Raw genomic sequence first — 13,069 nt, forward strand, 5'->3', positions numbered from 1 at the left:
CAGTTTTTTTTATCGTTAAATATCTTTAATTTCGTAATGAAAAAAATTAGGAAATTTTTAAAATTACCTCCCAAAAATATAACCACTTTCGAACTAACCACCCGTTTAATTTTTTATTTTAAATTACCACCCCTTAAATTAAATAAATGCTCAGATTACCATCTATTTTAAAAATTCGGTGGATTTTCCGTCTGTGGGCCCCACCTAACTAACTTCCCACCTATTTTTTCTCTCGATTTAATCAGCTCACTGATATATTATCATTTCCTTCATTGAATACCTTCAATAAATTGTTGAAAAATCATCAATCTTCTCCCTTTTTCTCAACACCCATCTCTTGAATCTCCTTCAACACCCAATTTTCTCATGTTGGTGTACCCTACTTATCCTTCATCACTCCACACCATTTCCTACATCACATCTCCCCTGCTCCACTCACAAACAATTTACAGCACTTATCACCCTTGTTCTCACCACATCTTCCACCATTACAACAGCAACTCAACACATTAACAACTCTGCAACATCGAACCACTCAATCCAGCCAATACCCACCTCCGACCCCACTTCATCTGCAGCCGCGCAACAACTCGCATCCCCCTCCAACCGTAACATCAGCCCACAAAAAGAGCTAATTATAGCAGCTAAGCGTCGTTAAGAGTGAATCGCAGCCATCACAACTTTCAATTTTAGCCCCAATTCGATTTGAATTCAAAGCCCCAATTTCAACCCCAATTCGATTTGATTCCATGAACCCTAATTGCCAAATCTACCTACTTACCCCAATTATAGTGAAATTTGGTAGAATTTGGTGAAGGAAATGTGAATTGAAGTTAGGAGAGCGTTTTTAAAGAGAAAAATCGGGGAAAAATCAGTTAAAAGGGTCAAATAAGCGTTAGGTAGGGCCCACAGACGGAAAATTCACTGGATTTTTGAAATGGGAATGGGCTCGACCACTTGAGTGGGTCGGGGGAAAGGGAGGGTGGTGGTGTCGCACATAGTGTTGGTCGCCGCTGGCAGTGGGTGGGGCTGAGATTTTTTTATTTATTTTAATTATTTAATTGTTAATTGAATTTTTTTTAATAATTAATAAAAAAATAAATCTTAATTAATTTTTTTAAAAACAAAATCAACCACATAATATAATGACATGTGTCATATTTAACCTTAATAACCGATTACCTTTTTATTTAACAGATTTTGACTCGTTTCGAGATTATATTTTGAATTAATTGAAAGATTGGCTTATTTTGAACTAACCACGTAAAAGTTGGCTAATTCTTTACAAATTTTCCATATAAGTTTTACTTGCCCCAACTTGACCAAATTATTCTTACGAGGAGGCACGACCGCACGAGAGGAGATGGTCGTGGTATGACTGGTATCTCAGTATCTGCTTCATTGTAACGCCATACTCTCAGCCTCTCAGCTCAAAAATTCACAAGTGACCAAAACCTAATTTACAAAACCCTAATTTTCTTCACGGCTATTACAGATTTACAGGCACAACTAAACAGAACATCCACAAAACTTGGATCAATTTAGCAGCGTCTTCTCTATTCTTCATTATTCTGCTGCGTTGGAAGTTGGTTTCTTCTCCAAAGGTTAGCAACAACATTTAAATTGTTTATATTAATTCTTCAATTTCCATTTAAATTCTCTCAATTGGAAAGATAATTTTGACATTGATGCTACAATTGTCTCGTTCGGGGTTGAATCTTTCTCATTGGATTATATTGAGGTTTTGACTCTGAATTTAGTTGGGTTTTGAATTTTATTGAATTGGGTTTAGTTTTATAATCTGAATTTCATCATCTAGTTTGAATCTGATTTTTTATTTGTTTATCTTTTATTTTTAAAGTGGAATTGGTATTTGTTCTTTGAATCTGCAATGCGAAATGCCCATTTAGTAGCTTCAATCTAATTTTAAAATTTGCAAATTATAATTGTGTGTCTGTTAATTTGTGGGAAATGAAACTTGTGTGTTTGACAACTCACCTATGATGAATCAGTGCCATCAACAATTTAAAACACTGCTGGCACTACAAATTGGTAATGATACAAGGCCTAAAAGGGTTCGTAGAACCGATAATATGTTGACGGAACCGAAATTGGGAGCCGGGTGCTGGCAGTGTTGAGTGCTAAAATTGAACTTGTGTGTCTGATAGTTTGTGGGGGATGAAACTTGTGTGTTTGACAACTTACCTACGACGAATCAGTGCCATCAACAATTTAACACTCTGCTGGCTCTACAAATTGGTAATACCATACAACTTTATAAGGCCTAAGGAGTTCTTGGAACCGATAATATGTTGAGGGAACCGAAATTGGAAGAAGGGTGCTGGCAGTGTTGAGTGCTAGAACTGAATTTGTGTGTCTGTTAGTTTGTGAGGAATGAAACTTGTGTGTCTGTTAGTTTGTGAGGAATGAAACTTGTGTGTTTGACAACTTGCCTATGATGATTCAGTGCCACCAACATTCACATACTTCTGGGTCTACAAATTGATAGTAATACAAGGCCTAAAAGAGTCGTAGAACCGATAATATGTCGAGGGAACTGAAATTGAGAGCGGATGCCGGTAGTGTTGAGTGCTAAAATTGGGTGTAATTTTTTGGCTGCACAAGTTTTGGTTGAAAAACATAGGAGCCTATATCTAAGAGAGATAGCTGCAAAATTCAAGTAATCAACAGTAATTGATTAGGGATTTGATGTCAATCAATTTGTTTGTTTTGAACATTTGATGAAATTCCTAAATTTGGGGTAATGTAGAAAGAGTCACTGATTTGATAGTTGAAATTTTTTCTATATTTTTCTGCGAAGCTGATTTTTTCGTTTGAAATTTTTGTTTAACCTCTAACTATTGATTGAATTCACTAATAATGTTCTGTTTCATTTTGGTGCTTTTTGTTACATTACAATGCAATTATTAGTGTTAATTATTGCTTCCATAAAGGAGTGAAGGAAATTACATTTATACATGTAAACTTTCTGAGTTTGGATTTCTATCTGTGTTTATAACTTATACGTAAAATTATCATCGGATCAATTATTCAATCAGATCAATTTCCAATAGTTCAGATATTAGGGTTTGGTACCAAGAGCTGTTTTGAAAATATGGAGAATTATCTGTTCAATCTTTAGTGGTTGCTGAAGCTATTGCTGCCGGGTACTAGTTCTGTTAAAATCATGCTCTACAAAAACATGCAGCTGCATGATCATGAATGAATTTAACTTTTTGAAAAGTGCTTTCTGTATTGATTACGGTGTATAGTTTAAGAAAGCATATGTTGCTTTAATAGTTTCATGGATGCCATAAGTTTGTTGGGAATCCTCCCCCCCCCCCCCCCCCTCTCTCTCTCCCTTATTTGTTAATCACCTTAAGCAATTAGACATAGTTGACTGCCAGCTTAGATCTTTTAGGCTATGTTATATTTTAATCTGTCGTATTGTCCATCTCAGGCATGGCTTTTTCTATGTTTTAATTTGTTATTTTACCTTGATGAAACTTGTGAACTGTTGATGTATTGTTGTTGTTGGGTAAGTATTGTTTAAGCTTGAGCCTGTTAAAAATCAAGTGTTGCCCGTTGTGAGGTAACCAAACTTTTTTGTGTTGGTTACAATTTTAATTTTCTTTTTCTCTTGAATCATTCTAGTTGCTTTGAAAGGCATATAGATAATTAGATATACCCAATCGATCAATACTCGAACCAAATTGCTCATCCATAATAAACCTCCTTCACTCGCTTAGTGCACTCGAACCACGGACACAAGGATTTTTAATCCTTTGCTCCAACTAGCTGAGCTACCTGAACCATGTAGTTTGATCAATACATAGCCCTTTTATCCGTACACCTTTTGTTTTAATAAAAGTTAATAAGTTGTATGTGAAAGGTCAAGATACCAACTTTAATGGTACCAGCTCAATTTGATCCTTTCCTAGTTTACTCAGTCCAGAATTTTCATTATCTAGGTCCCAATCTGGTAGGTTTGGACTAATTTGTTGCCTTATGACAATAAACTGAAAGATTTTTCTTAAAGTTTGCTCATTAATGTGACCATGACTCTAGGGTCGATTGTATTAATTAGAATTCCATTTATTGTCTGCTTGTCTTGCTGATATTTCCTCTTTACACTGCAGCTGAGAGTTGTGATTGGATGACCATCTTCAGCGGCTGTTAACAGAACATTTTCTGAAAAAATGGCTTTGGTGGTGATCTGTGGGAAGCCATGCAGTGGAAAATCAACTGCTGCAACATGCCTAGCTGAAGCTCTTAGAAACTCAGAGTCCACACTAAATGTCAGGATTATCGATGAAACTTTCTTTCACTTAGATCGCAACCAAGGCTATGCCAATATGACTGCTGAAAAGAACATAAGAGGGGTGCTGAGGTCTGAAGTTGATAGATCTGTGTCTAAAGACAATATTATTATAGTAGACTCCTTGAATAGCATAAAAGGTTACCGATATGAGTTATGGTGTTTGGCACGTGCAGCAGGAGTAAGATATTGTGTATTATACTCTGATGTAGAAGAAACTGATTGTCGAAAATGGAATGAAGATCGCAAAGAAAAGGGTGAAGCAGCATATGATGAGAATGTCTTTGAAGATCTAGTGAGAAGGTTTGAGAAACCAGAAAGTAAAAATAGATGGGATTCTCCTTTGTTCGAGCTACAGCCGTCCAAAGATCAGATAGAAAAATCATCGCCTGCCATTGTGGATGCTGTCTTGTACTTAACAAAAAAGGTGGACTCAAAAACTAGGGATGTCAAAATTTTGCAGCCTACAATTGCTACGCAAAGTGGGCGAACTTCAGAGGCAAATTCCCTGTATGAGATGGACCGGGCAACACTAGAGATAATGAATGCCATCGTAGCAGCTCAATCTCAGGCACTTGGAGGACCCCTTAATGGAATTACCATTGGCCAGGGATTACCAACCATTAACATTCAAAATGTAGTTGGATTACCTGAATTACGTAGACTTCGTAGAACTTTTATAAAATTGACGGGGCAAACTAGCTTAAGTGGTCGGCCTCCTCCTGCTGATGCAGAAAGTGCAAAGAGGATGTTTGTGGATTATTTAAACCGTGAACTGGGAACTTAGTATACAAACATATATTGGAAACGATCCTTCAGAAGACATTCCAGAGCTTCATCTGCTGCACTCGTTATGGATCAGTTTACTTGGTGCTCTGGAGAAGCCAAATTTTGGTAAAAGTCGATTGTACACTGTTGTAACATTGCTACATTATTTTGTTCAGTCGACATTTTTGTTCAGCATATTTCTGTTATCTCTACGAAACATATTTATTCCCACAAAAGTACTGTAATATTGTTCCCTAACGTTACAAAAACTCCAGTAGTAGGCAATGTTTCTCAGCTTTACAGGAATACACAGCCCCAACGAGAGTATTCACATGGTTGCAGTTATAAAAACAGGTCAGAATAAGCACGAATTTGGCTGTGACATTAAGAATCTTTGAGCTTTCGCAATCCTGATTCTACCTTTTTGTCTATTTTAAGCTGTACTTATGTTCTTGTTGGAGTAATGATTTAAGCCTCGCTTCTTTATAATTACGCTCCTTTTTGAATAGATAGCGTTGGCATAAACTGCAGTAGTTCTTATAATTGCTATCATATTTTAACATGACAATTGCATTCACTCTTGCATGCGCGAGCTTGAGCGTATGTGTGCACAATTGTGTGGTTGTGTGGGAGAGCCTATTATGTACACCCGAGGTCATTTGCTCATTCAATCAACAAATGAGTAAAAATATTACTTGCTCATTTGTTGATTGAATGAGCAAATGACTCTGTGTGTATATAACAAAGTCTAGTTGTGTGGATTTTCTTTGTATTGTTTAAATGCTTTGTACGAGTGTCTAAGCCCTTGTTTGACATACCTTCATGTATCAGTTACTAGTATTATGTAATTCGAATTCGTCTTGAGAACTTTTTCTGCTTCTTTGGAAGTAAATAATTAAGAATACCTTGAAAATGCCTTCGAAAATTGGACAAGTGAACAACTAACCAAAAATAAATAAAGTACAACATTATAAGACAAGATATGCTAGTTAAATTGAAATTTCTCCTTTAAATTAGAATGATCCAATTAAAAAGACAAAGTATGCTTTAAATAAGTTTGAAATTTCTCCCTAATAGGAAGGTTTTGATGTAGAAACTTTAACAAATTGCTTTGGCTTTTAACTTTATAAAAAGGGAATTCATATCCAAGAAAATAGTTTGGCTAGCTTGTTGAAGATTGGCCTACCAAGCTAGTCCTCATTAATGGATGGTGCATGGAAGAGTGGTTCCATTTTCCATGGCTATGATGACTTGATGAGCATAGCACAATTAGTGATAATCCAAGCATAATGTCTACTATAGATTAACAAAAGGTGTTAACATTTTCGAGAAAAAAAAATATAACGTAAATTATTGAGATTTAATTATACTTCGTATTTTTTTTTTGAATAGTAATTATACTCCGTATTTGAAAACTTATAAAACCATTGAATAAATACAAATGGTGTTTATGTAGGGTTTTAGGTACTATAATGCGAAATTTCACGAACCATATTCGTTCGCACCTAAACAGGATCTACAAGCATAACACATAAAGAATCACATAATACATACCTTTGTTGCGTGATTTCCACAAGCGATTGACTGACAATTAGGGAGATAATAGAACCCCAAGCGTTGCTCCTTTACTTAGTCCACGGGATAGGATTGAACCTCCACTACTGCTAGGTAGTTGGGCACGAACACTTTGAACTACGGAGAGGGGAGGAGGAAACCGAGCCACGAACAACCACGACCACCACCGTGCACCACACGCACCATCGTTGTGTGCGGTCATGAGGGGAGAGTGAGGCGTTAGGGTTTGGTTGCTAGCAAGTCTATTCTCAATTGACTGCTCAAGTGTGTTATTTCAAACCCTAGGCAAGACCTCTATTTATTCATCATATGTATAATTAAAGTCCAAACCAAGCCCACAATACTCTCCCTTTTATCCCACATGGTCGGCCACCTTCCATGAGGCCCAATAATGGGCTTCTTTATTTTGTTCAATCCAGCACCCTTTTGTGTGACATTATATGATCCATTCTATTGGGCTTTAGACTATTTGACTAGCCCAAAGATCATTGATCACATCTAGCAACAGATAATGACGATCCAAAAGAACGAACTTAATTATCTCCCTAATTTGATCCATTATATATCTAGTAATTGCACTTGATGAAGACATAAATCCTTCAGTTTAATGGTTCTCAAATTCACATACTATTCTAATTTATTTATTTATTTTTTATTTTTTTTAATTTTTTACTATTCTAATTTTTTTTAATCAAAATTAAATATGTATAATAATAAAGTACAATTATGAAATCATAAAGTATCATGCAGATTATTGAAATTTACTTCCCACATTTGCAACACAAAGATCTTGAAAAAAGTATATTGTAATTTGTTAAAATACCCTATTCTATTAATACGTTAAAAAAGAAATAAAAGAAAATGGGTCCCACGAGAATTCTTCCGTTGTGACTTGTGGTATACCATTTACACACTGTGAATGTGATAGTGATTCCCAGCAAATGGTCCAACGTCTAATAATACACCATTTATTTATGGTTATTAACTTATTATTATTATTATTATTATTATTATTATTATTATTATTATTATTATTATTATTATTGTTATTTTTTTTTCAATTATTATTATTATTATTATTATTATTATATCTCAAAAACATACAAAGTTATACAACCTATAGAAAATTAGTGGGAAGCCGAGATACAATTTGGGCCCCACTCCTCTAGCTATAGAAAAGCCGATCCTAGTAAAGATATGAGCTGCAGCATGCGCCCCAATGTCTTGAGTCTTCGAGAACTTCTACATCCGCTTCAACAATGCAACAACCTCATTTTCTAACTCCCCAAGAGAAGAGAAAGAGAAAGGAAGGAAGCCATATCCAATTGCTCGACAACTAGATTCGTACTTGACCCGCTTCCGATTAGCCGCATCAGTCACTACCTGTCCACGAACAAAGTCAGAAAGCCCAAACTGTGTCAATGGAGAAGACCCTGTCAAGTCAACACAGACATCGCGACCACGATCCCATGAATAAAGTAACAAATCTGCAGGTCTGAGAGCCCCATCGTTCCCTCCAGATAACCCAATGTCCACCTCCTTTCTAGCAGAAATCCCTGACCGATAGCAAATATCAACAAGGGTATCCCGAACAATATTGTGCCGATATTTAATACCCACCATACCAGCACACGATACCGCGTGATCACCGAAAATATCTCCTGTGAAAACCCTTGAACAAGTAGAGCACGACGTCGAGACAGAGAAAAATGGAACACCCAATCGGTAGCATAATACACATCGGTAAGTCTTTGCGTTCATCGTCTAACCCAACCCTGAAATAGAAACCGCCCGAAGCCAAGCGGAGGTGTGATCTCCCTGTTGCGATTTCCACAATGCTGATTATCGAGGAGATAAAGAGAAGGTAGATTCTGCAGAAGCGGTAACCTTTGTGAAGTATATATCTGCCAATTTCTTCATGAGTTTAGGGGCAGCGACCTCAAAAGGATTACTCAAAATGTCAGACTCAACCGTTCCATCAAACAGACTCAACGCATCTGCAAAGGCTCGATCAAGGCCAATAACGCCAGCATGTCGTAGTAGCTTTGTCTGCAACCCAGCAGACTATAACCGAAAGGCAAGAAAAGCATAATGACGAACATCACCAGCGGAATAAACACCAAGTCCGCTAAACGCAAATGGTAAGGTGGCAAGTCTCCATTGCCAATCGCCAAACCCAAGCCCCGAAGCAGTAACGATACGCTCCAAGGAAGAACGAACAGCCTCGTCAAAAGTGCGCTGAGCCACCTCAAAAGTACTCGGAGGACAAGTACGCAAAGCAAAGTAGAGTTTTGAAACTCCGGTACATGCCCTAAGCAACAACAACTCACATTGGGGATCATCAAGCTTAGCAACCCTATCCATTAGAGCAATGGTCTTGGTCACCCTCTGCATCACAAGGTCACCTCCAAAACCGAGATCGGAACTAGCTGGACCACCAAGCAACTTAACACCATGTGAAGGTCGAGCAATATTAGGCGGAAAGACACCTACAAGCATACTTCGAGGGTCCTCTGAAGGCCAGAAAACTTCAGTTTTTTCCACATTGAGATGTAACCCAAAACGAGGCCCTTCCTCCATGATCAACTCTAGAACCTTCCCCACCACCAAAGTGTCACCAATAATAGTGTCGTCATCCAAATACCACGCCTGAAGACATAAGTCAAAAGCATCTCTGATTTTACAAACCAGGGGCTGTAAAACCAAAGCAAAAAGTAGAGGACCAAGGGGATCACCCTGCTGCACTCCCTGACACGACCATAAAGATTGGTCCCCATAATACAATTTGGCTGGATTAAAATAGAACTTAACCCATCGCGAATGCCCGGGAAATGACGACGAACTTCACGCAACATGACCGTACGATCAACAAGATTGAAGGCATTTTGAAAATCCACCAACAACATAGAAAGACCAACGTTAGAACCACAGTCCTCAATCAACCGATTCACAGCATGAAGAATTGCCTCACCACCTAAAGAAACCCCAATGCCAAATTGAAGACCATCAAAGTAACTTCCTAAAGACTGTCCAACCATAACAACACCCACCTTCGAAACCAGACGCCGTTAAATAGTACCCATAGCTATAAGACGAATACCACCACCGGGTTTGACAAGTGGTGTAAGAGGAGCACTAGCAATATACTCTCCTAGTTCCATTGGACATCTTCCAGCTAGAAAAAGATTAACCAACCCGGAAATAGAGTCAACTAACTCATCTGATACAACCACAACAACACCACTCAAGCAATCCATAAGGTGTTGAGCACGTAAACCGTCCCTACCACATGATGTGCCACGTGAAAAACTCTTAATCCGATCCAAAACAACAGCGGAAGTAGTAACGAGATGAAAACCATCAATAGGTATATCAGGCAAGGATGGAGCCGGAGAAGTAGGGTGTTTAGACTGTAAATCCGCGATAGTGGCATCATTATAAGGAGCAATGCCTGAAGAAGAATAAACCCCGACCGCAACATTGTAATGGTCATCACAAATCTTCCTGCGACACTTCTTGATATTTCGCTCCTCTAAATCAAGGTCCTCATCATCAACCACTAATAAAGTAGGAGAATCCTCTGCTAAAATATCCCTCACAAGCTGCAAATTACCGCCTGGTGCACTCTTGGAACAAATAGCACGGGAAATACTCTCTTCTTGACGTTGGCGTTTTACCGAAGACCTAGACTCAGAACTGCTCCGCGGGCGAAAGGTTTTAAGGATGCAAAGAGGTAACACCAACAAAGAGACCCAACTAGAAATGTCATCAGGCTTAGAGATTACCTTATCAAGAGCACCTTTCAGAACCCGAGAAAACCCCAAACGACACTTGGGAGGGATAAACTTCACCGTACAAAACCCCTTGGAGAATAAACAATCAAGAAGAGCCTCATCAAAACCACACTGTTGATCTGACACCAAACCACCCATGCGTCCAAGCTGAGCCGGAGAAGAAGGAGCTTGTGGCTTAGAGAAACCATGAAGCACAAAATGAACAATACCATCTCCATCATCCGGGGGTGACACAAACTCACTCCGACTATGACGACACTTAGTACGATGCATATGCGTTTTGTAGCAAACTCCACACAACCAAATCCCCATACGCGAAAAAGTAACTTCAGCCTCAGTATAAACAACCAAATTAGAAGTAAGAGAATGCCGTGTGATATCCCGCTCACCAGTACAAAAATGACGATCACCAAGATGCTTAATAAGAGAAGTTTTAGTAAGGTCGTTGCCACTTCCATCTTGACATCCTTTAAGACCTACAAAGGGGCAATGAAACTTCACCCGGGCAGCCGACATAGCTACCCACAGCCACCAATAAAAACTACAGCAGAAACCACCTTAATACACCAATAAATACGTATATGACACAATCCAAAACAACTGCCAAAAGCACCAATACCGAACCAGAAAATCGCAGCACCAAACACACCACAACTGCACCCAAAACACACCAGAAAATACCTTCAAAAAGCGCTTGAAAACTGCACCCAAAGCACACCATAAACCGCGGCAAATAACGCTCTAAAAGATGATATATAACGCCGGAAAAACGCCCCCAACAGCAACTGAAATAACGACAGAAAAACAGAGCACTTCGCTAGTTAAATAAGCGCCGGTATTCAGCCAGATTATGGTCGTGATATCCACCTAAATCACACACCCTAAACACCTGGAATGAAGACAAACTGGTTTGAGAAACCGTAGCCGGAAAGTCGTCGGAGTAAGCCTGGAAACCGCCTGAAAAAATCGCCCGAAAATAGAACAAGAGTAGCCTGTTTCCACCAGAATTTTGCCCAAAAGAAACACCAATAATGCCTTTAAATCGCCGGACCTTAATGCACGACCATCGAGAACCTAATTCCGCCGGAAAATCTGCCGGAAAATGGACGTGGAACCCTGCCCTACCCAGCCCTAATCGCCCAAAAGCGAGAGAAAAATGTTATTATTATTATTATTATTATTTTATTACTATTATTATTATTATTATCTCTTTCCTTGTTAATTATTATTATTATTATTATTATTATTATTATTATTATTATTATATCAGAAAAAACCTACAAAGTCAATCAATTTACAAGAAATTAGTGGGGAGCCGAGATACAATCTGGGCCCCCACCCCTCTAGCTATAGCGAACCCGATCCTGCTGAAGATGTGAGCTGCCGCACGAGCACCAATATTCTGAGTCTTAGCAAACACCTGAACTCGCTTCAGCAACGCAATAGCATCCTTATCTAATTCCCCCAACGAAGAAAAGGAGAAAGGAAGAAAACCGTAGCCAATAGCCCTGCAACGCGCCCCATACTTGTCCCGCTTCCGCTGAGCCGCCGTAGACACAACACGACCAGGAACGAAGTCAGACAACCCCGATTGTGTCAAAGGTGAAGATCCCGTCAAGTCAACACATACATCAAGGCCTCTATTATTATTATTATTATTATTATTATTATTATTATTAATAATTAGAATCCCTTGCTTCTTACTTCACCTACTACTACAAGTAGGAGTATTAGACTGAAGTATGGAGTCATAGATTTCGTATTCCGTAAATTACATATTTTCCATATTTGGCGCTTACATATTTCTCATTTTAATAGCATCATTTTCCACTTGTTAATTAACTATCATTGAAATACAATACAAGGCTTCTTAGATTTCTTACTAGCTAGCTCCCGGACCACTTCTATTACATCACATTCCAAACAATATAATGTATTCTTCTTTTAGTTATACAAATGGCCTTGCTTGCTTGGTATAGAGTACTGCACGCACTATTTAGTTATCGGCCGGGGTGTTGTCTGGTTTACTAGATTTGTTTAATGATGTTGTAATTTTAGTTATCTGTATTAAATAGTTGTAAAGGTCATTGGTTAAATGTTGACTGTTTTACGAGCTAATTAAATATAATAGTTATTTAAGTAATTAACCTTTTTATTTTAGCTTAATACGTGTACTTAATTCACAAACATAATAAACAAGGCTCGCGGATGCTAGTACTAAAAAATAATTAAGAAATGGTCTTTAAACCAAGATTTTAGGCACTGATACGCTTGATTATATAACTCAGAAGCCTCAAATATTGTAAATAGTAAAAACCTAACTTATTAGACTTGAATTAAAGTTAAACGTATACCTGATTGAACAAATATTCACAACACACCAAAAATCAATAACTTAAACCACACTAACAAACATTTTATTGAAAAATCACAAATTCCCAACACATTCTATGCTTTCAATAATATAACCCCTAATCATTCATTTATCAATATTTAATCTCATAATTTTGGCCCTAATCACATAATAAACAATTAAAATTGAAAAGAAAGAAAACAATAAATGTGATACGATTTAGCTAGCTTATTATTATTCCCTCGTCTCTCTCCTAGATCT

The 13,069-nt window shown here is 37.9% G+C and overlaps 1 pseudogene across 1 annotated transcript; it reads left to right on the plus strand.

Moving 5' to 3' along the window:
* The first annotated feature begins 1,336 nt into the window (after window positions 1–1,336).
* Window positions 1,337–5,468, plus strand: LOC145563531 (protein KTI12 homolog pseudogene; annotated as a pseudogene). The gene is made up of 2 exons (XR_014094552.1): window positions 1,337–1,604; window positions 4,140–5,468. The product of XR_014094552.1 is annotated as a protein KTI12 homolog pseudogene (transcript).
* The last annotated feature ends 7,601 nt before the right edge of the window (window positions 5,469–13,069 follow it).

The sequence above is a fragment of the Chenopodium album genome, chromosome 10 (genome assembly GCF_948465745.1).
Source record: "Chenopodium album chromosome 10, dcCheAlbu1.1, whole genome shotgun sequence".
Lineage (NCBI taxonomy): Eukaryota > Viridiplantae > Streptophyta > Magnoliopsida > Caryophyllales > Amaranthaceae > Chenopodium > Chenopodium album.